A 24,076-nucleotide genomic window follows, 5' to 3' on the forward strand; every position below is an offset into this window, starting at 1 on the left:
CATAATATATTTGTGATTGTGGCTGAATTTACTCCTGCCAGATGCCTTTTAATATAATGTTGCGCTGACGAACATTGCGCTACATCTTTGCCCTTTTGAAGGCCATTCAAACAGCTAACAAACATTAGAAAACTACAGGGCTACTTCCTTGAAAATGTTGCTGCACTTTCGATGCACGTTAACACAACCATTGGAACAAAGTGTTGTTGTTTCATAAACTCCATGTTCAGTTGGATGAGAGTACAAATGGCCAGCGATCTAGCGTCAGTATTAAATACATCACAAGTCTCTGTGGCGCAATTGGTTAGCGCGTTAGACTGTTAATCTAAAGGTTGGTGGTTCGAGCCCACCCAGGGACGACAGTTTTCAGTTTGTTGTGCTCCATGATGTCGATGTGACGTCCTGTACCTGTTGTGAGATTCCTGTTAAATTGACATGCTGAGGGTCAATGCCAACACAAGCCTCTCTTGTGCAATCAGTTAGTGTGTTTGACTGTCAATCTAAAGGTTGGTGCTTTGACACCACCCAGGGATGACATTTTTCAGATTGTGAAGTCCCCCTTCCTGACTTGGCGTGAGCTTCCATGAGACTTTGGCCTGCTGAGGGTCAGTATAACCACAAGTCTCTGTGGTGCAATTTGTTGGCGCGTTAGACTGTTCATTTAAAAGTTGGTGATTTGAGCCCACCCAGGGATGCTTTCTTTCTATTTCTAGTGATATGGAAGACCTTCCTGGCCTTACAGTAAGCTTGCTTTTGACCTGCTGTGTTTCCTGTTGTAACATGTGATTGGTGTGTTGTTGAACATGAAAGATGACAACTTACTATACCTACTGGTAAAATGGCTGTCAATGGTCTCTGATCTTCTGTTACTCAATAGCTTGATCATTCTGTGTTCTCCAAGGAACATATCATTTATTCTTATTAATCTGGCTAGTATGACAATGTAAATGATGTCAATCTGGTATGAAAAAACGTATTATTTATATTTATCTCGCGAGAAGGACAATGTTGGTCCAGTGTGTTTGTGTGTAAATGTATGCCTATACGCCATGAAAGTGACTAGCCACTTCATCATTCTTCCGGAGTCAGTCCCCTAATTATTTTTGAATGGGCTTGGCGATTATATATTACATTTGTGAAAATGCAGTTGTTTAAAATATATATTTATCATAATATATTTGTGATTGTGGCTGAATTTACTCCTGCCAGATGCCTTTTAATATAATGTTGCGCTGACGAACATTGCGCTACATCTTTGCCCTTTTGAAGGCCATTCAAACAGCTAACAAACATTAGAAAACTACAGGGCTACTTCCTTGAAAATGTTGCTGCACTTTCGATGCACGTTAACACAACCATTGGAACAAAGTGTTGTTGTTTCGTAAACTCCATGTTCAGTTGGATGAGAGTACAAATGGCCAGCGATCTAGCGTCAGTATTAAATACATCACAAGTCTCTGTGGCGCAATTGGTTAGCGCGTTAGGCTGTTAATCTAAAGGTTGGTGGTTTGAGCCTACCCAGGGATGACAGTTTTCAGTTTGTTGTGCTCCATGATGTCGATGTGACGTCCTGTACCTGTTATGAGATTCCTGTTAAATTGCCGTGCTGAGGGTCAATGTCAACACAAGCCTCTCTCGTGCAATCAGTGGTGCTTTGACACCACCCAGGGATGACATTTTTCAGATTGTGGAGATGTGAACTGACCCTTCCTGACTTGGCGTGAGCTTCCATGAGACTTTGGCCTGCTGAGGGTCAGTATAACCACAAGTCTCTGTGGCGCAATTGGTTAGCGCGTTAGGCTGTTAATCTAAAGGTTGGTGGTTTGAGCCTACCCAGGGATGACAGTTTTCAGTTTGTTGTGCTCCATGATGTCGATGTGACGTCCTGTACCTGTTATGAGATTCCTGTTAAATTGCCGTGCTGAGGGTCAATGTCAACACAAGCCTCTCTCGTGCAATCAGTGGTGCTTTGACACCACCCAGGGATGACATTTTTCAGATTGTGGAGATGTGAACTGACCCTTCCTGACTTGGCGTGAGCTTCCATGAGACTTTGGCCTGCTGAGGGTCAGTATAACCACAAGTCTCTGTGGTGCAATTTGTTGGCGCGTTAGACTGTTCATTTAAAAGTTGGTGATTTGAGCCCACCCAGGGATGCTGTCTTTCTATTTCTAGTGATATGGAAGACCTTCCTGGCCTTACAGTAAGCTTGCTTTTGACCTGCTGTGTTTCCACTTGTAACATGTGATTGGTGTGATGTTGAACATGAAAGATGACAAGTTACTATAACTACTGGTAAAATGGCTGTCAATGGTCTCTGATCTTCTGTTACTCAATAGCTTGATCATTCTGTGTTCTCCAAGGAACATATAATTTATTCTTATTAATCTGGCTAGTATGACAACGTAAATGATGTCAATCTGGTATGAAAAAACATATTATTTATATTTATCTCGCGAGAAGGACAATGTTGGTCCAGTGTGTTTGTGTGTAAATGTATGCCTATACGCCATGAAAGTGACTAGCCACTTCATCATTCTTCCGGAGTCAGTCCCCTAATTATTTTTGAATGGGCTTGGCGATTATATATTACATTTGTGAAAATGCAGTTGTTTAAAATATATATTTATCATAATATATTTGTGATTGTGGCTGAATTTACTCCTGCCAGATGCCTTTTAATATAATGTTGCGCTGACGAACATTGCGCTACATCTTCGCCCTTTTAAGGCCATTCAAAAAGCTAACAAACATTAGAAAATTACAGGGCTACTTCCTTGAAAATGTTGCTGCACTTTCGATGCACGTTAACACAACCATTGGAACAAAGTGTTGTTGTTTCGTAAACTCCATGTTCAGTTGGATGAGAGCACAAATGGCCAGCGATCTAGCGTCAGTATAAAATACACCACAAGTCTCTGTGGCGCAATTGGTTAGCGCGTTAGACTGTTAATCTAAAGGTTGGTGGTTCGAGCCCACCCAGGGACGGCAGTTTTCAGTTTGTTGTGCTCCGTGACGTCCTGTACCTGTTATGAGATTCCTGTTAAATTGCCGTGCTGAGGGTCAATGCCAACACAAGCCTGTCTCGTGCAATCAGTTAGTGTGTTTGACTGTCAATCTAAAGGTTGGTGCTTTGACACCACCCAGGGATGACATTTTTCAGATTGTGAAGTCCCCCTTCCTGACTTGGCGTGAGCTTCCATGAGACTTTGGCCTGCTGAGGGTCAGTATAACCACAAGTCTCTGTGGTGGAATTTGTTGGCGCGTTAGACTGTTCATTTAAAAGTTGGTGATTTGAGCCCACCCAGGGATGCTGTCTTTCTATTTCTAGTGATATGGAAGACCTTCCTGGCCTTACAGTAAGCTTGCTTTTGACCTGCTGTGTTTCCTGTTGTAACATGTGATTGGTGTGTTGTTGAACATGAAAGATGACAAGTTACTATACCTACTGGAAAAATGGCTGTCAATGGTCTCTGATCTTCTGTTACTCAATAGCTTGATCATTCTGTGTTCTCCAAGGAACATATAATTTATTCTTATTCATCTGGCTAGTATGACAATGTAAATGATGTCAATCTGGTATGAAAAAACGTATTATTTATATTTATCTCGCGAGAAGGACAATGTTGTTCCAGTGTGTTTGTGTGTAAATGTATGCCTATACGCCATGAAAGTGACTAGCCACTTCATCATTCTTCCGGAGTCAGTCCCCTAATTATTTTTGAATGGGCTTGGCGATTATATATTACATTTGTGAAAATGCAGTTGTTTAAAATATATATTTATCATAATATATTTGTGATTGTGGCTGAATTTACTTCTGCCAGATGCCTTTTAATATAATGTTGCGCTGACGAACATTGCGCTACATCTTTGCCCTTTTAAGGCCATTCAAAAAGCTAACAAACATTAGAAAACTACAGGGCTACTTCCTTGAAAATGTTGCTGCACTTTCGATGCACGTTAACACAACCATTGGAACAAAGTGTTGTTGTTTCGTAAACTCCATGTTCAGTTGGATGAGAGCACAAATGGCCAGCGATCTAGCGTCAGTATTAAACACACCACAAGTCTCTGTGGCACAATTGGTTAGCGCGTTAGACTGTTAATCTAAAGGTTGGTGGTTCGAGCCCACCCAGGGACGACAGTTTTCAGTTTGTTGTGCTCCATGATGTCGATGTGACGTCCTGTACCTGTTGTGAGATTCCTGTTAAATTGACATGCTGAGGGTCAATGCCAACACAAGCCTCTCTTGTGCAATCAGTTAGTGTGTTTGACTGTCAATCTAAAGGTTGGTGCTTTGACACCACCCAGGGATGACATTTTTCAGATTGTGAAGTCCCCCTTCCTGACTTGGCGTGAGCTTCCATGAGACTTTGGCCTGCTGAGGGTCAGTATAACCACAAGTCTCTGTGGTGCAATTTGTTGGCGCGTTAGACTGTTCATTTAAAAGTTGGTGATTTGAGCCCACCCAGGGATGCTTTCTTTCTATTTCTAGTGATATGGAAGACCTTCCTGGCCTTACAGTAAGCTTGCTTTTGACCTGCTGTGTTTCCTGTTGTAACATGTGATTGGTGTGTTGTTGAACATGAAAGATGACAACTTACTATACCTACTGGTAAAATGGCTGTCAATGGTCTCTGATCTTCTGTTACTCAATAGCTTGATCATTCTGTGTTCTCCAAGGAACATATCATTTATTCTTATTAATCTGGCTAGTATGACAATGTAAATGATGTCAATCTGGTATGAAAAAACGTATTATTGATATTTATCTCGCGAGAAGGACAATGTTGGTCCAGTGTGTTTGTGTGTAAATGTATGCCTATACGCCATGAAAGTGACTAGCCACTTCATCATTCTTCCGGAGTCAGTCCCCTAATTATTTTTGAATGGGCTTGGCGATTATATATTACATTTGTGAAAATGCAGTTGTTTAAAATATATATTTATCATAATATATTTGTGATTGTGGCTGAATTTACTCCTGCCAGATGCCTTTTAATATAATGTTGCGCTGACGAACATTGCGCTACATCTTTGCCCTTTTGAAGGCCATTCAAACAGCTAACAAACATTAGAAAACTACAGGGCTACTTCCTTGAAAATGTTGCTGCACTTTCGATGCACGTTAACACAACCATTGGAACAAAGTGTTGTTGTTTCGTAAACTCCATGTTCAGTTGGATGAGAGTACAAATGGCCAGCGATCTAGCGTCAGTATTAAATACATCACAAGTCTCTGTGGCGCAATTGGTTAGCGCGTTAGGCTGTTAATCTAAAGGTTGGTGGTTTGAGCCTACCCAGGGATGACAGTTTTCAGTTTGTTGTGCTCCATGATGTCGATGTGACGTCCTGTACCTGTTATGAGATTCCTGTTAAATTGCCGTGCTGAGGGTCAATGTCAACACAAGCCTCTCTCGTGCAATCAGTGGTGCTTTGACACCACCCAGGGATGACATTTTTCAGATTGTGGAGATGTGAACTGACCCTTCCTGACTTGGCGTGAGCTTCCATGAGACTTTGGCCTGCTGAGGGTCAGTATAACCACAAGTCTCTGTGGTGCAATTTGTTGGCGCGTTAGACTGTTCATTTAAAAGTTGGTGATTTGAGCCCACCCAGGGATGCTGTCTTTCTATTTCTAGTGATATGGAAGACCTTCCTGGCCTTACAGTAAGCTTGCTTTTGACCTGCTGTGTTTCCACTTGTAACATGTGATTGGTGTGATGTTGAACATGAAAGATGACAAGTTACTATAACTACTGGTAAAATGGCTGTCAATGGTCTCTGATCTTCTGTTACTCAATAGCTTGATCATTCTGTGTTCTCCAAGGAACATATAATTTATTCTTATTAATCTGGCTAGTATGACAACGTAAATGATGTCAATCTGGTATGAAAAAACATATTATTTATATTTATCTCGCGAGAAGGACAATGTTGGTCCAGTGTGTTTGTGTGTAAATGTATGCCTATACGCCATGAAAGTGACTAGCCACTTCATCATTCTTCCGGAGTCAGTCCCCTAATTATTTTTGAATGGGCTTGGCGATTATATATTACATTTGTGAAAATGCAGTTGTTTAAAATATATATTTATCATAATATATTTGTGATTGTGGCTGAATTTACTTCTGCCAGATGCCTTTTAATATAATGTTGCGCTGACGAACATTGCGCTACATCTTTGCCCTTTTAAGGCCATTCAAAAAGCTAACAAACATTAGAAAACTACAGGGCTACTTCCTTGAAAATGTTGCTGCACTTTCGATGCACGTTAACACAACCATTGGAACAAAGTGTTGTTGTTTCGTAAACTCCATGTTCAGTTGGATGAGAGCACAAATGGCCAGCGATCTAGCGTCAGTATTAAACACACCACAAGTCTCTGTGGCACAATTGGTTAGCGCGTTAGACTGTTAATCTAAAGGTTGGTGGTTCGAGCCCACCCAGGGACGACAGTTTTCAGTTTGTTGTGCTCCATGATGTCGATGTGACGTCCTGTACCTGTTGTGAGATTCCTGTTAAATTGACATGCTGAGGGTCAATGCCAACACAAGCCTCTCTTGTGCAATCAGTTAGTGTGTTTGACTGTCAATCTAAAGGTTGGTGCTTTGACACCACCCAGGGATGACATTTTTCAGATTGTGAAGTCCCCCTTCCTGACTTGGCGTGAGCTTCCATGAGACTTTGGCCTGCTGAGGGTCAGTATAACCACAAGTCTCTGTGGTGCAATTTGTTGGCGCGTTAGACTGTTCATTTAAAAGTTGGTGATTTGAGCCCACCCAGGGATGCTTTCTTTCTATTTCTAGTGATATGGAAGACCTTCCTGGCCTTACAGTAAGCTTGCTTTTGACCTGCTGTGTTTCCTGTTGTAACATGTGATTGGTGTGTTGTTGAACATGAAAGATGACAACTTACTATACCTACTGGTAAAATGGCTGTCAATGGTCTCTGATCTTCTGTTACTCAATAGCTTGATCATTCTGTGTTCTCCAAGGAACATATCATTTATTCTTATTAATCTGGCTAGTATGACAATGTAAATGATGTCAATCTGGTATGAAAAAACGTATTATTTATATTTATCTCGCGAGAAGGACAATGTTGGTCCAGTGTGTTTGTGTGTAAATGTATGCCTATACGCCATGAAAGTGACTAGCCACTTCATCATTCTTCCGGAGTCAGTCCCCTAATTATTTTTGAATGGGCTTGGCGATTATATATTACATTTGTGAAAATGCAGTTGTTTAAAATATATATTTATCATAATATATTTGTGATTGTGGCTGAATTTACTCCTGCCAGATGCCTTTTAATATAATGTTGCGCTGACGAACATTGCGCTACATCTTTGCCCTTTTGAAGGCCATTCAAACAGCTAACAAACATTAGAAAACTACAGGGCTACTTCCTTGAAAATGTTGCTGCACTTTCGATGCACGTTAACACAACCATTGGAACAAAGTGTTGTTGTTTCATAAACTCCATGTTCAGTTGGATGAGAGTACAAATGGCCAGCGATCTAGCGTCAGTATTAAATACATCACAAGTCTCTGTGGCGCAATTGGTTAGCGCGTTAGGCTGTTAATCTAAAGGTTGGTGGTTTGAGCCTACCCAGGGATGACAGTTTTCAGTTTGTTGTGCTCCATGATGTCGATGTGACGTCCTGTACCTGTTATGAGATTCCTGTTAAATTGCCGTGCTGAGGGTCAATGTCAACACAAGCCTCTCTCGTGCAATCAGTGGTGCTTTGACACCACCCAGGGATGACATTTTTCAGATTGTGGAGATGTGAACTGACCCTTCCTGACTTGGCGTGAGCTTCCATGAGACTTTGGCCTGCTGAGGGTCAGTATAACCACAAGTCTCTGTGGTGCAATTTGTTGGCGCGTTAGACTGTTCATTTAAAAGTTGGTGATTTGAGCCCACCCAGGGATGCTGTCTTTCTATTTCTAGTGATATGGAAGACCTTCCTGGCCTTACAGTAAGCTTGCTTTTGACCTGCTGTGTTTCCACTTGTAACATGTGATTGGTGTGTTGTTGAACATGAAAGATGACAAGTTACTATACCTACTGGTAAAATTGCTGTCAATGGTCTCTGATCTTCTGTTACTCAATAGCTTGATCATTCTGTGTTCTCCAAGGAACATATAATTTATTCTTATTCATCTGGCTAGTATGACAACGTAAATGATGTCAATCTGGTATGAAAAAACATATTATTTATATTTATCTCGCAAGAAGGACAATGTTGGTCCAGTGTGTTTGTGTGTAAATGTATGCCTATACGCCATGAAAGTGACTAGCCACTTCATCATTCTTCCGGAGTCAGTCCCCTAATTATTTTTGAATGGGCTTGGCGATTATATATTACATTTGTGAAAATGCAGTTGTTTAAAATATATATTTATCATAATATATTTGTGATTGTGGCTGAATTTACTCCTGCCAGATGCCTTTTAATATAATGTTGCGCTGACGAACATTGCGCTACATCTTTGCCCTTTTAAGGCCATTCAAACAGCTAACAAACATTAGAAAACTACAGGGCTACTTCCTTGAAAATGTTGCTGCACTTTCGTTGCACGTTAACACAACCATTGGAACAAAGTGTTGTTGTTTCGTAAACTCCATGTTCAGTTGAATGAGAGCACAAATGGCCAGCGATCTAGCGTCAGTATTAAATACACCACAAGTCTCTGTGGCGCAATTGGTTATCGCGTTAGACTGTTAATCTAAAGGTTGGTGGTTCGAGCCCACCCAGGGACGACAGTTTTCAGTTTGTTGTGCTCCATGATGTCGATGTGACGTCCTGTACCTGTTATGAGATTCCTGTTAAATTGCCGTGCTGAGGGTCAATGCCAACACAAGCCTCTCTCGTGCAATCAGTTAGTGTGTTTGACTGTCAATCTAAAGGTTGGTGCTTTGACACCACCCAGGGATGACATTTTTCAGATTGTGAAGTCCCCCTTCCTGTCTTGGCGTGAGCTTCCATGAGACTTTGGCCTGCTGAGGGTGAGTATAACCACACGTCTCTGTGGTGCAATTTGTTGGCGCGTTAGACTGTTCATTTAAAAGTTGGTGATTTGAGCCCACCCAGGGATGCTGTCTTTCTATTTCTAGTGATATGGAAGACCTTCCTGGCCTTACAGTAAGCTTGCTTTTGACCTGCTGTGTTTCCACTTGTAACATGTGATTGGTGTGTTGTTGAACATGAAAGATGACAAGTTACTATACCTACTGGTAAAATTGCTGTCAATGGTCTCTGATCTTCTGTTACTCAATAGCTTGATCATTCTGTGTTCTCCAAGGAACATATAATTTATTCTTATTAATCTGGCTAGTATGACAACGTAAATGATGTCAATCTGGTATGAAAAAACATATTATTTATATTTATCTCGCGAGAAGGACAATGTTGGTCCAGTGTGTTTGTGTGTAAATGTATGCCTATACGCCATGAAAGTGACTAGCCACTTCATCATTCTTCCGGAGTCAGTCCCCTAATTATTTTTGAATGGGCTTGGCGATTATATATTACATTTGTGAAAATGCAGTTGTTTAAAATATATATTTATCATAATATATTTGTGATTGTGGCTGAATTTACTCCTGCCAGATGCCTTTTAATATAATGTTGCGCTGACGAACATTGCGCTACATCTTTGCCCTTTTAAGGCCATTCAAACAGCTAACAAACATTAGAAAACTACAGGGCTACTTCCTTGAAAATGTTGCTGCACTTTCGATGCACGTTAACACAACCATTGGAACAAAGTGTTGTTGTTTCGTAAACTCCATGTTCAGTTGGATGAGAGCACAAATGGCCAGCGATCTAGCGTCAGTATTAAATACACCACAAGTCTCTGTGGCGCAATTGGTTAGCGCGTTAGGCTGTTAATCTAAAGGTTGGTGGTTCGAGCCCACCCAGGGACGACAGTTTTCAGTTTGTTGTGCTCCATGATGTCGATGTGACGTCCTGTACCTGTTATGAGATTCCTGTTAAATTGCCGTGCTGAGGGTCAATGTCAACACAAGCCTCTCTCGTGCAATCAGTTAGTGTGTTTGACTGTCAATCTAAAGGTTGGTACTTTGACACCACCCAGGGATGACATTTTTCAGATTGTGAAGTCCCCCTTCCTGACTTGGCGTGAGCTTCCATGAGACTTTGGCCTGCTGAGGGTCAGTATAACCACAAGTCTCTGTGGTGCAATTTGTTGGCGCGTTAGACTGTTCATTTAAAAGTTGGTGATTTGAGCCCACCCAGGGATGCTGTCTTTCTATTTCTAGTGATATGGAAGACCTTCCTGGCCTTACAGTAAGCTTGCTTTTGACCTGCTGTGTTTCCACTTGTAACATGTGATTGGTGTGTTGTTGAACATGAAAGATGACAAGTTACTATACCTACTGGTAAAATTGCTGTCAATGGTCTCTGATCTTCTGTTACTCAATAGCTTGATCATTCTGTGTTCTCCAAGGAACATATAATTTATTCTTATTCATCTGGCTAGTATGACAACGTAAATGATGTCAATCTGGTATGAAAAAACATATTATTTATATTTATCTCGCAAGAAGGACAATGTTGGTCCAGTGTGTTTGTGTGTAAATGTATGCCTATACGCCATGAAAGTGACTAGCCACTTCATCATTCTTCCGGAGTCAGTCCCCTAATTATTTTTGAATGGGCTTGGCGATTATATATTACATTTGTGAAAATGCAGTTGTTTAAAATATATATTTATCATAATATATTTGTGATTGTGGCTGAATTTACTCCTGCCAGATGCCTTTTAATATAATGTTGCGCTGACGAACATTGCGCTACATCTTTGCCCTTTTAAGGCCATTCAAACAGCTAACAAACATTAGAAAACTACAGGGCTACTTCCTTGAAAATGTTGCTGCACTTTCGTTGCACGTTAACACAACCATTGGAACAAAGTGTTGTTGTTTCGTAAACTCCATGTTCAGTTGAATGAGAGCACAAATGGCCAGCGATCTAGCGTCAGTATTAAATACACCACAAGTCTCTGTGGCGCAATTGGTTATCGCGTTAGACTGTTAATCTAAAGGTTGGTGGTTCGAGCCCACCCAGGGACGACAGTTTTCAGTTTGTTGTGCTCCATGATGTCGATGTGACGTCCTGTACCTGTTATGAGATTCCTGTTAAATTGCCGTGCTGAGGGTCAATGCCAACACAAGCCTCTCTCGTGCAATCAGTTAGTGTGTTTGACTGTCAATCTAAAGGTTGGTGCTTTGACACCACCCAGGGATGACATTTTTCAGATTGTGAAGTCCCCCTTCCTGTCTTGGCGTGAGCTTCCATGAGACTTTGGCCTGCTGAGGGTGAGTATAACCACACGTCTCTGTGGTGCAATTTGTTGGCGCGTTAGACTGTTCATTTAAAAGTTGGTGATTTGAGCCCACCCAGGGATGCTGTCTTTCTATTTCTAGTGATATGGAAGACCTTCCTGGCCTTACAGTAAGCTTGCTTTTGACCTGCTGTGTTTCCACTTGTAACATGTGATTGGTGTGTTGTTGAACATGAAAGATGACAAGTTACTATACCTACTGGTAAAATTGCTGTCAATGGTCTCTGATCTTCTGTTACTCAATAGCTTGATCATTCTGTGTTCTCCAAGGAACATATAATTTATTCTTATTAATCTGGCTAGTATGACAACGTAAATGATGTCAATCTGGTATGAAAAAACATATTATTTATATTTATCTCGCGAGAAGGACAATGTTGGTCCAGTGTGTTTGTGTGTAAATGTATGCCTATACGCCATGAAAGTGACTAGCCACTTCATCATTCTTCCGGAGTCAGTCCCCTAATTATTTTTGAATGGGCTTGGCGATTATATATTACATTTGTGAAAATGCAGTTGTTTAAAATATATATTTATCATAATATATTTGTGATTGTGGCTGAATTTACTCCTGCCAGATGCCTTTTAATATAATGTTGCGCTGACGAACATTGCGCTACATCTTTGCCCTTTTAAGGCCATTCAAACAGCTAACAAACATTAGAAAACTACAGGGCTACTTCCTTGAAAATGTTGCTGCACTTTCGATGCACGTTAACACAACCATTGGAACAAAGTGTTGTTGTTTCGTAAACTCCATGTTCAGTTGGATGAGAGCACAAATGGCCAGCGATCTAGCGTCAGTATTAAATACACCACAAGTCTCTGTGGCGCAATTGGTTAGCGCGTTAGGCTGTTAATCTAAAGGTTGGTGGTTCGAGCCCACCCAGGGACGACAGTTTTCAGTTTGTTGTGCTCCATGATGTCGATGTGACGTCCTGTACCTGTTATGAGATTCCTGTTAAATTGCCGTGCTGAGGGTCAATGTCAACACAAGCCTCTCTCGTGCAATCAGTTAGTGTGTTTGACTGTCAATCTAAAGGTTGGTACTTTGACACCACCCAGGGATGACATTTTTCAGATTGTGAAGTCCCCCTTCCTGACTTGGCGTGAGCTTCCATGAGACTTTGGCCTGCTGAGGGTCAGTATAACCACAAGTCTCTGTGGTGCAATTTGTTGGCGCGTTAGACTGTTCATTTAAAAGTTGGTGATTTGAGCCCACCCAGGGATGCTGTCTTTCTATTTCTAGTGATATGGAAGACCTTCCTGGCCTTACAGTAAGCTTGCTTTTGACCTGCTGTGTTTCCACTTGTAACATGTGATTGGTGTGTTGTTGAACATGAAAGATGACAAGTTACTATACCTACTGGTAAAATTGCTGTCAATGGTCTCTGATCTTCTGTTACTCAATAGCTTGATCATTCTGTGTTCTCCAAGGAACATATAATTTATTCTTATTCATCTGGCTAGTATGACAACGTAAATGATGTCAATCTGGTATGAAAAAACATATTATTTATATTTATCTCGCAAGAAGGACAATGTTGGTCCAGTGTGTTTGTGTGTAAATGTATGCCTATACGCCATGAAAGTGACTAGCCACTTCATCATTCTTCCGGAGTCAGTCCCCTAATTATTTTTGAATGGGCTTGGCGATTATATATTACATTTGTGAAAATGCAGTTGTTTAAAATATATATTTATCATAATATATTTGTGATTGTGGCTGAATTTACTCCTGCCAGATGCCTTTTAATATAATGTTGCGCTGACGAACATTGCGCTACATCTTTGCCCTTTTAAGGCCATTCAAACAGCTAACAAACATTAGAAAACTACAGGGCTACTTCCTTGAAAATGTTGCTGCACTTTCGTTGCACGTTAACACAACCATTGGAACAAAGTGTTGTTGTTTCGTAAACTCCATGTTCAGTTGAATGAGAGCACAAATGGCCAGCGATCTAGCGTCAGTATTAAATACACCACAAGTCTCTGTGGCGCAATTGGTTATCGCGTTAGACTGTTAATCTAAAGGTTGGTGGTTCGAGCCCACCCAGGGACGACAGTTTTCAGTTTGTTGTGCTCCATGATGTCGATGTGACGTCCTGTACCTGTTATGAGATTCCTGTTAAATTGCCGTGCTGAGGGTCAATGCCAACACAAGCCTCTCTCGTGCAATCAGTTAGTGTGTTTGACTGTCAATCTAAAGGTTGGTGCTTTGACACCACCCAGGGATGACATTTTTCAGATTGTGAAGTCCCCCTTCCTGTCTTGGCGTGAGCTTCCATGAGACTTTGGCCTGCTGAGGGTGAGTATAACCACACGTCTCTGTGGTGCAATTTGTTGGCGCGTTAGACTGTTCATTTAAAAGTTGGTGATTTGAGCCCACCCAGGGATGCTGTCTTTCTATTTCTAGTGATATGGAAGACCTTCCTGGCCTTACAGTAAGCTTGCTTTTGACCTGCTGTGTTTCCACTTGTAACATGTGATTGGTGTGTTGTTGAACATGAAAGATGACAAGTTACTATACCTACTGGTAAAATTGCTGTCAATGGTCTCTGATCTTCTGTTACTCAATAGCTTGATCATTCTGTGTTCTCCAAGGAACATATAATTTATTCTTATTAATCTGGCTAGTATGACAACGTAAATGATGTCAATCTGGTATGAAAAAACATATTATTTATATTTATCTCGCGAGAAGGACAATGTTGGTCCAGTGTGTTTGTGTGTAAATGTATGCCTATACGCCATGAAAGTGACTAGCCACTTCATCATTCTTCCGGAGTCAGTCCCCTAATTATTTTTGAATGGGCTTGGCGATTATATATTACATTTGTGAAAATGCAGTTGTTTAAAATATATATTTATCATAATATATTTGTGATTGTGGCTGAATTTACTCCTGCCAGATGCCTTTTAATATAATGTTGCGCTGACGAACATTGCGCTACATCTTTGCCCTTTTAAGGCCATTCAAACAGCTAACAAACATTAGAAAACTACAGGGCTACTTCCTTGAAAATGTTGCTGCACTTTCGATGCACGTTAACACAACCATTGGAACAAAGTGTTGTTGTTTCGTAAACTCCATGTTCAGTTGGATGAGAGCACAAATGGCCAGCGATCTAGCGTCAGTATTAAATACACCACAAGTCTCTGTGGCGCAATTGGTTAGCGCGTTAGGCTGTTAATCTAAAGGTTGGTGGTTCGTGCCCACCCAGGGACGACAGTTTTCAGTTTGTTGTGCTCCATGATGTCGATGTGACGTCCTGTACCTGTTATGAGATTCCTGTTAAATTGCCGTGCTGAGGGTCAATGTCAACACAAGCCTCTCTCGTGCAATCAGTTAGTGTGTTTGACTGTCAATCTAAAGGTTGGTACTTTGACACCACCCAGGGATGACATTTTTCAGATTGTGAAGTCCCCCTTCCTGACTTGGCGTGAGCTTCCATGAGACTTTGGCCTGCTGAGGGTCAGTATAACCACAAGTCTCTGTGGTGCAATTTGTTGGCGCGTTAGACTGTTCATTTAAAAGTTGGTGATTTGAGCCCACCCAGGGATGCTGTCTTTCTATTTGTAGTGATATGGAAGACCTTCCTGGCCTTACAGTAAGCTTGCTTTTGACCTGCTGTGTTTCCTGTTGTAACATGTGATTGGTGTGATGTTGAACATGAAAGATGACAAGTTACTATAACTACTGGTAAAATGGCTGTCAATGGTCTCTGATCTTCTGTTACTCAATAGCTTGATCATTCTGTGTTCTCCAAGGAACATATAATTTATTCTTATTAATCTGGCTAGTATGACAACGTAAATGATGTCAATCTGGTATGAAAAAACATATTATTTATATTTATCTCGCAAGAAGGACATTGTTGGTCCAGTGTGTTTGTGTGTAAATGTATGCCTATACGCCATGAAAGTGACTAGCCACTTCATCATTCTTCCGGAGTCAGTCCCCTAATTATTTTTGAATGGGCTTGGCGATTATATATTACATTTGTGAAAATGCAGTTGTTTAAAATATATATTTATCATAATATATTTGTGATTGTGGCTGAATTTACTCCTGCCAGATGCCTTTTAATATAATGTTGCGCTGACGAACATTGCGCTACATCTTTGCCCTTTTAAGGCCATTCAAAAAGCTAACAAACATTAGAAAACTACAGGGCTACTTCCTTGAAAATGTTGCTGCACTTTCGATGCACGTTAACACAACCATTGGAACAAAGTGTTGTTGTTTCGTAAACTCCATGTTCAGTTGGATGAGAGCACAAATGGCCAGCGATCTAGCGTCAGTATTAAATACACCACAAGTCTCTGTGGCGCAATTGGTTATCGCGTTAGACTGTTAATCTAAAGGTTGGTGGTTCGAGCCCACCCAGGGATGACAGTTTTCAGTTTGTTGTGCTCCATGATGTCGATGTGACGTCCTGTACCTGTTATGAGATTCCTGTTAAATTGCCGTGCTGAGGGTCAATGCCAACACAAGCCTCTCTCGTGCAATCAGTTAGTGTGTTTGACTGTCAATCTAAAGGTTGGTGCTTTGACACCACCCAGGGATGACATTTTTCAGATTGTGAAGTCCCCCTTCCTGTCTTGGCGTGAGCTTCCATGAGACTTTGGCCTGCTGAGGGTGAGTATAACCACACGTCTCTGTGGTGCAATTTGTTGGCGCGTTAGACTGTTCATTTAAAAGTTGGTGATTTGAGCCCACCCAGGGATGCTGTCTTTCTATTTCTAGTGATATGGAAGACCTTCCTGGCCTTACAGTAAGCTTGCTTTTGACCTGCTGTGTTTCCACTTGTAACATGTGATTGGTGTGTTGTTGAACATGAAAGATGACAAGTTACTATACCTACTGGTAAAATTGCTGTCAATGGTCTCTGATCTTCTGTTACTCAATAGCTTGATCATTCTGTGTTCTCCAAGGAACATATAATTTATTCTTATTAATCTGGCTAGTATGACAACGTAAATGATGTCAATCTGGTATGAAAAAACATATTATTTATATTTATCTCGCGAGAAGGACAATGTTGGTCCAGTGTGTTTGTGTGTAAATGTATGCCTATACGCCATGAAAGTGACTAGCCACTTCATCATTCTTCCGGAGTCAGTCCCCTAATTATTTTTGAATGGGCTTGGCGATTATATATTACATTTGTGAAAATGCAGTTGTTTAAAATATATATTTATCATAATATATTTGTGATTGTGGCTGAATTTACTCCTGCCAGATGCCTTTTAATATAATGTTGCGCTGACGAACATTGCGCTACATCTTTGCCCTTTTAAGGCCATTCAAACAGCTAACAAACATTAGAAAACTACAGGGCTACTTCCTTGAAAATGTTGCTGCACTTTCGATGCACGTTAACACAACCATTGGAACAAAGTGTTGTTGTTTCGTAAACTCCATGTTCAGTTGGATGAGAGCACAAATGGCCAGCGATCTAGCGTCAGTATTAAATACACCACAAGTCTCTGTGGCGCAATTGGTTAGCGCGTTAGGCTGTTAATCTAAAGGTTGGTGGTTCGAGCCCACCCAGGGACGACAGTTTTCAGTTTGTTGTGCTCCATGATGTCGATGTGACGTCCTGTACCTGTTATGAGATTCCTGTTAAATTGCCGTGCTGAGGGTCAATGCCAACACAAGCCTCTCTCGTGCAATCAGTTAGTGTGTTTGACTGTCAATCTAAAGGTTGGTGCTTTGACACCACCCAGGGATGACATTTTTCAGATTGTGAAGTCCCCCTTCCTGTCTTGGCGTGAGCTTCCATGAGACTTTGGCCTGCTGAGGGTGAGTATAACCACACGTCTCTGTGGTGCAATTTGTTGGCGCGTTAGACTGTTCATTTAAAAGTTGGTGATTTGAGCCCACCCAGGGATGCTGTCTTTCTATTTCTAGTGATATGGAAGACCTTCCTGGCCTTACAGTAAGCTTGCTTTTGACCTGCTGTGTTTCCACTTGTAACATGTGATTGGTGTGTTGTTGAACATGAAAGATGACAAGTTACTATACCTACTGGTAAAATTGCTGTCAATGGTCTCTGATCTTCTGTTACTCAATAGCTTGATCATTCTGTGTTCTCCAAGGAACATATAATTTATTCTTATTAATCTGGCTAGTATGACAACGTAAATGATGTCAATCTGGTATGAAAAAACATATTATTTATATTTATCTCGCGAGAAGGACAATGTTGGTCCAGTGTGTTTGTGTGTAAATGTATGCCTATACGCCATGAAAGTGACTAGCCACTTCATCATTCTTCCGGAGTCAGTCCCCTAATTATTTTTGAATGGGCTTGGCGATTATATATTACATTTGTGAAAATGCAGTTGTTTAAAATATATATTTATCATAATATATTTGTGATTGTGGCTGAATTTACTCCTGCCAGATGCCTTTTAATATAATGTTGCGCTGACGAACATTGCGCTACATCTTTGCCCTTTTAAGGCCATTCAAACAGCTAACAAACATTAGAAAACTACAGGGCTACTTCCTTGAAAATGTTGCTGCACTTTCGATGCACGTTAACACAACCATTGGAACAAAGTGTTGTTGTTTCGTAAACTCCATGTTCAGTTGGATGAGAGCACAAATGGCCAGCGATCTAGCGTCAGTATTAAATACACCACAAGTCTCTGTGGCGCAATTGGTTAGCGCGTTAGGCTGTTAATCTAAAGGTTGGTGGTTCGAGCCCACCCAGGGACGACAGTTTTCAGTTTGTTGTGCTCCATGATGTCGATGTGACGTCCTGTACCTGTTATGAGATTCCTGTTAAATTGCCGTGCTGAGGGTCAATGTCAACACAAGCCTCTCTCGTGCAATCAGTTAGTGTGTTTGACTGTCAATCTAAAGGTTGGTACTTTGACACCACCCAGGGATGACATTTTTCAGATTGTGAAGTCCCCCTTCCTGACTTGGCGTGAGCTTCCATGAGACTTTGGCCTGCTGAGGGTCAGTATAACCACAAGTCTCTGTGGTGCAATTTGTTGGCGCGTTAGACTGTTCATTTAAAAGTTGGTGATTTGAGCCCACCCAGGGATGCTGTCTTTCTATTTGTAGTGATATGGAAGACCTTCCTGGCCTTACAGTAAGCTTGCTTTTGACCTGCTGTGTTTCCTGTTGTAACATGTGATTGGTGTGATGTTGAACATGAAAGATGACAAGTTACTATAACTACTGGTAAAATGGCTGTCAATGGTCTCTGATCTTCTGTTACTCAATAGCTTGATCATTCTGTGTTCTCCAAGGAACATATAATTTATTCTTATTAATCTGGCTAGTATGACAACGTAAATGATGTCAATCTGGTATGAAAAAACATATTATTTATATTTATCTCGCAAGAAGGACATTGTTGGTCCAGTGTGTTTGTGTGTAAATGTATGCCTATACGCCATGAAAGTGACTAGCCACTTCATCATTCTTCCGGAGTCAGTCCCCTAATTATTTTTGAATGGGCTTGGCGATTATATATTACATTTGTGAAAATGCAGTTGTTTAAAATATATATTTATCATAATATATTTGTGATTGTGGCTGAATTTACTCCTGCCAGATGCCTTTTAATATAATGTTGCGCTGACGAACATTGCGCTACATCTTTGCCCTTTTAAGGCCATTCAAAAAGCTAACAAACATTAGAAAACTACAGGGCTACTTCCTTGAAAATGTTGCTGCACTTTCGATGCACGTTAACACAACCATTGGAACAAAGTGTTGTTGTTTCGTAAACTCCATGTTCAGTTGGATGAGAGCACAAATGGCCAGCGATCTAGCGTCAGTAATAAATACACCACACGTCTCTGTGGCGCAATTGGTTAGCGTGTTAGACTGTTAATCTAAAGGTTGGTGGTTCGAGCCCACCCAGGGACGACAGTTTTCAGTTTGTTGTGCTCCATGATGTCGATGTGACGTCCTGTACCTGTTATGAGATTCCTGTTAAATTGCCGTGCTGAGGGTCAATGCCAACACAAGCCTCTCTCGTGCAATCAGTTAGTGTGTTTGACTGTCAATCTAAAGGTTGGTGCTTTGACACCACCCAGGGATGACATTTTTCAGATTGTGAAGTCCCCCTTCCTGACTTGGCGTGAGCTTCCATGAGACTTTGGCCTGCTGAGGGTCAGTATAACCACAAGTCTCTGTGGTGCAATTTGTTGGCGCGTTAGACTGTTCATTTAAAAGTTGGTGATTTGAGCCCACCCAGGGATGCTGTCTTTCTATTTGTAGTGATATGGAAGACCTTCCTGGCCTTACAGTAAGCTTGATTTTGACCTGCTGTGTTTCCTGTTGTAACATGTGATTGGTGTGATGTTGAACATGAAAGATGACAAGTTACTATAACTACTGGTAAAATGGCTGTCAATGGTCTCTGATCTTCTGTTACTCAATAGCTTGATCATTCTGTGTTCTCCAAGGAACATATAATTTATTCTTATTCATCTGGCTAGTATGACAACGTAAATGATGTCAATCTGGTATGAAAAAACATATTATTTATATTTATCTCGCAAGAAGGACATTGTTGGTCCAGTGTGTTTGTGTGTAAATGTATGCCTATACGCCATGAAAGTGACTAGCCACTTCATCATTCTTCCGGAGTCAGTCCCCTAATTATTTTTGAATGGGCTTGGCGATTATATATTACATTTGTGAAAATGCAGTTGTTTAAAATATATATTTATCATAATATATTTGTGATTGTGGCTGAATTTACTCCTGCCAGATGCCTTTTAATATAATGTTGCGCTGACGAACATTGCGCTACATCTTTGCCCTTTTAAGGCCATTCAAAAAGCTAACAAACATTAGAAAACTACAGGGCTACTTCCTTGAAAATGTTGCTGCACTTTCGATGCACGTTAACACAACCATTGGAACAAAGTGTTGTTGTTTCGTAAACTCCATGTTCAGTTGGATGAGAGCACAAATGGCCAGCGATCTAGCGTCAGTAATAAATACACCACACGTCTCTGTGGCGCAATTGGTTAGCGTGTTAGACTGTTAATCTAAAGGTTGGTGGTTCGAGCCCACCCAGGGACGACAGTTTTCAGTTTGTTGTGCTCCATGATGTCGATGTGACGTCCTGTACCTGTTATGAGATTCCTGTTAAATTGCCGTGCTGAGGGTCAATGCCAACACAAGCCTCTCTCGTGCAATCAGTTAGTGTGTTTGACTGTCAATCTAAAGGTTGGTGCTTTGACACCACCCAGGGATGACGTTTTTCAGATTGTGAAGTCCCCCTTCCTGACTTGGCGTGAGCTTCCATGAGACTTTGGCCTGCTGAGGGTCAGTATAACCACAAGTCTCTGTGGTGCAATTTGTTGGCGCGTTAGACTGTTCATTTAAAAGTTGGTGATTTGAGCCCACCCAGGGATGCTGTCTTTCTATTTCTAGTGATATGGAAGACCTTCCTGGCCTTACAGTAAGCTTGCTTTTGACCTGCTGTGTTTCCACTTGTAACATGTGATTGGTGTGTTGTTGAACATGAAAGATGACAAGTTACTATACCTACTGGTAAAATTGCTGTCAATGGTCTCTGATCTTCTGTTACTCAATAGCTTGATCATTCTGTGTTCTCCAAGGAACATATAATTTATTCTTATTAATCTGGCTAGTATGACAATGTAAATGATGTCAATCTGGTATGAAAAAACATATTATTTATATTTATCTCGCAAGAAGGACAATGTTGGTCCAGTGTGTTTGTGTGTAAATGTATGCCTATACGCCATGAAAGTGACTAGCCACTTCATCATTCTTCCGGAGTCAGTCCCCTAATTATTTTTGAATGGGCTTGGCGATTATATATTACATTTGTGAAAATGCAGTTGTTTAAAATATATATTTATCATAATATATTTGTGATTGTGGCTGAATTTACTCCTGCCAGATGCCTTTTAATATAATGTTGCGCTGACGAACATTGCGCTACATCTTTGCCCTTTTAAGGCCATTCAAAAAGCTAACAAACATTAGAAAACTACAGGGCTACTTCCTTGAAAATGTTGCTGCACTTTCGATGCACGTTAACACAACCATTGGAACAAAGTGTTGTTGTTTCGTAAACTCCATGTTCAGTTGGATGAGAGCACGAATGGCCAGTGATCTAGCATCAGGATTAAATACACCACAAGTCTCTGTGGCGCAATTGGTTAGCGCGTTAGACTGTTAATCTAAAGGTTGGTGGTTCAAGCCCACCCAGGGACGACAGTTTTCAGTTTGTTGTGCTCCATGATGTCGATGTGACGTCCTGTACCTGTTATGAGATTCCTGTTAAATTGCCGTGCTGAGGGTCAATGCCAACACAAGCCTCTCTCGTGCAATCAGTTAGCGTGTTTGACTGTCAATCTAAAGGTTGGTGCTTTGACACCACCCAGGGATGACATTTTTCAGATTGTGGAGATGTGAACTGACCCTTCCTGACTTGGCGTGAGCTTCCATGAGACTTTGGCCTGCTGAGGGTCAGTATAACCACAAGTCTCTGTGGTGCAATTTGTTGGCGCGTTAGACTGTTCATTTAAAAGTTGGTGATTTGAGCCCACCCAGGGATGCTGTCTTTCTATTTCTAGTGATATGGAAGACCTTCCTGGCCTTACAGTAAGCTTGCTTTTGACCTGCTGTGTTTCCTGTTGTAACATGTGATTGGTGTTGTTGAACATGAAAGATGACAAGTTACTATACCTACTGGTAAAATGGCTGTCAATGGTCTCTGATCTTCTGTTACTCAATAGCTTGATCATTCTGTGTTCTCCAAGGAACATATAATTTATTCTTATTCATCTGGCTAGTATGACAATGTAAATTATGTCAATCTGGTATGAAAAAACGTATTATTTATATTTATCTCGCGAGAAGGACAATGTTGGTCCAGTGTGTTTGTGTGTAAATGTATGCCTATACGCCATGAAAGTGACTAGCCACTTCATCATTCTTCCGGAGTCAGTCCCCTAATTATTTTTGAATGGGCTTGGCGATTATATATTACATTTGTGAAAATGCAGTTGTTTAAAATATATATTTATCATAATATATTTGTGATTGTGGCTGAATTTACTCCTGCCAGATGCCTTTTAATATAATGTTGCGCTGACGAACATTGCGCTACATCTTTGCCCTTTTAAGGCCATTCAAACAGCTAACAAACATTAGAAAACTACAGGGCTACTTCCTTGAAAATGTTGCTGCACTTTCGATGCACGTTAACACAACCATTGGAACAAAGTGTTGTTGTTTCGTAAACTCCATGTTCAGTTGGATGAGAGTACAAATGGCCAGCGATCTAGCGTCAGTATTAAATACACCACAAGTCTCTGTGGCGCAATTGGTTAGCGCGTTAGACTGTTAATCTAAAGGTTGGTGGTTCGAGCCCACCCAGGGACGACAGTTTTCAGTTTGTTGTGCTCCATGATGTCGATGTGACGTCCTGTACCTGTTATGAGATTCCTGTTAAATTGCCGTGCTGAGGGTCAATGCCAACACAAGCCTCTCTCGTGCAATCAGTTAGTGTGTTTGACTGTCAATCTAAAGGTTGGTGCTTTGACACCACCCAGGGATGATATTTTTCAGATTGTGAAGTCCCCCTTCCTGACTTGGCGTGAGCTTCCATGAGACTTTGGCCTGCTGAGGGTCAGTATAACCACAAGTCTCTGTGGTGCAATTTGTTGGCGCGTTAGACTGTTCATTTAAAAGTTGGTGATTTGAGCCCACCCAGGGATGCTGTCTTTCTATTTCTAGTGATATGGAAGACCTTCCTGGCCTTACAGTAAGCTTGCTTTTGACCTGCTGTGTTTCCTGTTGTAACATGTGATTGGTGTGTTGTTGAACATGAAAGATGACAAGTTACTATAACTACTGGTAAAATGGCTGTCAATGGTCTCTGATCTTCTGTTACTCAATAGCTTGATCATTCTGTGTTCTCCAAGGAACATATAATTTATTCTTATTAATCTGGCTAGTATGACAACGTAAATGATGTCAATCTGGTATGAAAAAACGTATTATTTATATTTATCTCGCGAGAAGGACAATGTTGGTCCAGTGTGTTTGTGTGTAAATGTATGCCTATACGCCATGAAAGTGACTAGCCACTTCATCATTCTTCCGGAGTCAGTCCCCTAATTATTTTTGAATGGGCTTGGCGATTATGTATTACATTTGTGAAAATGCAGTTGTTTAAAATATATATTTATCATAATATATTTGTGATTGTGGCTGAATTTACTCCTGCCAGATGCCTTTTAATATAATGTTGCGCTGACGAACATTGCGCTACATCTTTGCCCTTTTAAGGCCATTCAAACAGCTAACAAACATTAGAAAACTACAGGGCTACTTCCTTGAAAATGTTGCTGCACTTTCGATGCACGTTAACACAACCATTGGAACAAAGTGTTGTTGTTTCGTAAACTCCATGTTCAGTTGGATGAGAGCACAAATGGCCAGCGATCTAGCGTCAGTATTAAATACACCACAAGTCTCTGTGGCGCAATTGGTTAGCGCGTTAGACTGTTAATCTAAAGGTTGGTGGTTCGAGCCCACCCAGGGAAGACAGTTTTCAGTTTGTTGTGCTCCATGATGTCGATGTGACGTCCTGTACCTGTTATGAGATTCCTGTTAAATTGCCGTGCTGAGGTTCAATGTCAACACAAGCCTCTCTCGTGCGATCAGTGGTGCA

The 24,076-nt window shown here is 41.0% G+C and overlaps 4 non-coding genes across 4 annotated transcripts; all 4 read left to right on the forward strand.

Moving 5' to 3' along the window:
- Window positions 1–285: 285 nt before the first annotated feature.
- On the forward strand, window positions 286–359 carry trnan-guu (transfer RNA asparagine (anticodon GUU)). The gene has a single exon. It is a non-coding gene; the product is annotated as a tRNA-Asn (tRNA).
- A 2,555-nt stretch (window positions 360–2,914) lies between these two features.
- trnan-guu (transfer RNA asparagine (anticodon GUU)) lies at window positions 2,915–2,988 on the forward strand. Its single transcript has one exon. It is a non-coding gene; the product is annotated as a tRNA-Asn (tRNA).
- Window positions 2,989–21,535: 18,547 nt separating this feature from the next.
- trnan-guu (transfer RNA asparagine (anticodon GUU)) lies at window positions 21,536–21,609 on the forward strand. Its single transcript has one exon. It is a non-coding gene; the product is annotated as a tRNA-Asn (tRNA).
- Window positions 21,610–22,708: 1,099 nt separating this feature from the next.
- Window positions 22,709–22,782, forward strand: trnan-guu (transfer RNA asparagine (anticodon GUU)). The gene has a single exon. It is a non-coding gene; the product is annotated as a tRNA-Asn (tRNA).
- The last annotated feature ends 1,294 nt before the right edge of the window (window positions 22,783–24,076 follow it).

Source organism: Oncorhynchus mykiss, chromosome 21 (genome assembly GCF_057628025.1).
Source record: "Oncorhynchus mykiss isolate SJ-2025 chromosome 21, ASM5762802v1, whole genome shotgun sequence".
Taxonomy (NCBI): Eukaryota; Metazoa; Chordata; class Actinopteri; order Salmoniformes; family Salmonidae; genus Oncorhynchus; species Oncorhynchus mykiss.